The sequence below is a fragment of the Nematolebias whitei genome, chromosome 1, assembly GCF_014905685.2.
Source record: "Nematolebias whitei isolate Nwh7 chromosome 1, NemWhi1, whole genome shotgun sequence".
NCBI classification, from domain to species: Eukaryota; Metazoa; Chordata; class Actinopteri; order Cyprinodontiformes; family Rivulidae; genus Nematolebias; species Nematolebias whitei.
In genome coordinates, this window is record NC_056498.1 from 38,307,880 (window position 1) to 38,309,788 (window position 1,909).

Genomic DNA, 1,909 nt, shown 5'->3' on the forward strand with positions numbered 1-1,909 from the left:
TCCATCCATCCATCCATCCATCCATCTCTGTCCATCCATCCCTCTGTCCATCCATTCCTCCATTCATCCATCCTTCCATCTGTCCATCCGTCTCTCTGTCCATCCATCCCTCTGTCCATCCATCCATCCATTTCTCACTCCTTCTGTCCATCCATCCATCCATCCATTTCTCACTCCTTCTGTCCATCCATCCCTCCATCCATCTACCCATCCATTGTCTTTACCCGCTTCTTCCTTTTCAGGCTATGGGGGTCACTGGTGTCCATATCCAGGAGTCCATAAAATTACAAAACAAATCTATATTTTGTTTTCTGACAGTTTTGAGTTGCATGAAAAAAAAAATTAAACTTTATTTTCATTCGTTTTAAACAAAAGGATCCTCTAAACTTTTATTCTTTGAGAACACCCGTGTTATTTATATCCAACAATTACAAACGGCACATGCTTTGATCAGATAAACGAGGCGTTGGAAAGTTGAGGTGACGTGTTGCCTCCTGTTTCAGCTTGAACTGTCTATTAGCTGTGGCAGCCATCTTGAATTGGACTCACTTCAAAAGTTAGATGTTCATCCAATGATTATCCTGAACGTTTCATTTAATTCCACCCAGTGGTTCATGAGATATTTTGCCAACAATCTCACACACATGAACAGGACGGCCTTACACGGCAGGAGATACCTCTGGTCTTCAAACTTAAATCATCACGTCACTAATAAACAAAAACTACTTTAACCACGAAGAAGGGCTGCAGGACGATCTGCAGTGAAATTTTAGTAACGATTTGCAGAAGCAGATTAATTTTCAGCGTTACTACGAGCCGCAGCTGCAGCAGTGATGGATGAGCGGGACGTGCTGTTCATGAACGCGTATTTAGGTCACCGAGAAGACATCTGCCCACGTGAAACTACTGCCTCGAAAAATAAAACAACAAAAAAATCTTTTGTTCCGTGATGCAGAATCGCCGCAAGCCGCCGACTCGTCTATCGCACGTCTATTTGTGTCCAGGGTTTATTGTCGTCTCGGCTCTCAGCCTGCATGCGGCCTGTTTAGAAAGCAGACTGGTGTGACGGTGGGAGACAATGAGCTGATGGACTGCCAGCTACAGTTCAGACACAATGGGAGGCTGCAGAGACAGACGGGGGAGAGTCCAGGAGCTTTCTCTTGACTGAACAAACGCACGCAGTCAGGAGGAGGTGGGCTGCAAAGTATGGCTGTTAAATACGTGAGGGACGGGGGGGATGTTGGGGTTGAGGGTCGACGAGGCGTACAACTGGAAACAATGCGTTTTAAAGAGTTAAAAGCAAATATTTACAGGGCTTTATTTCGGACAGGGTGCAGTGGTGCTGGTCGATGCGTAGACGGTGGAAGCTGAGGAACACGGAGGGGTACGGGGTGGTAATTAGACTGCAGCGTATTAATCACAGACTGGCAGCAACACATGAACACAGTCCCAAGCAGCTGCCACGCTCTGACTGGTTATCACCCGCCACCGAGAGACGAGGCAGGGCTGCGACTGTCCTGCTCGTGTTTGTTTGTCTTTACCAGGGGTGTCCCATCCTGGTCCTCCAGCTGTGTTGGAGCAGAGAAACATCTAGAACATGCAGCATAGTGGCCCTTGAGGCTCAGGATTGGAAGTCTAAGCCGTTAGCAAAAAAATCCCATGCATTACTGAAGTGATCGTAATGAAACCCGTGTTCAATGTACAGGTTGTGGGGAGTCAAAGTGTCAGTAGTCCTGGTGGTCATCGGACCCCTTCGTAGTGTTGTAGTACTCAAGACCGGTCTTGGTCTTGAGACCAGTCTCAAGACCACTTTTTGATGGTCTTGGTCTTGTCTTAGACTCGGCCGCATTTGGTCTCGGTCTTGTCTCGGTCTTGGACATTGAGAACTCTGGATTTTATTTCAAGATCA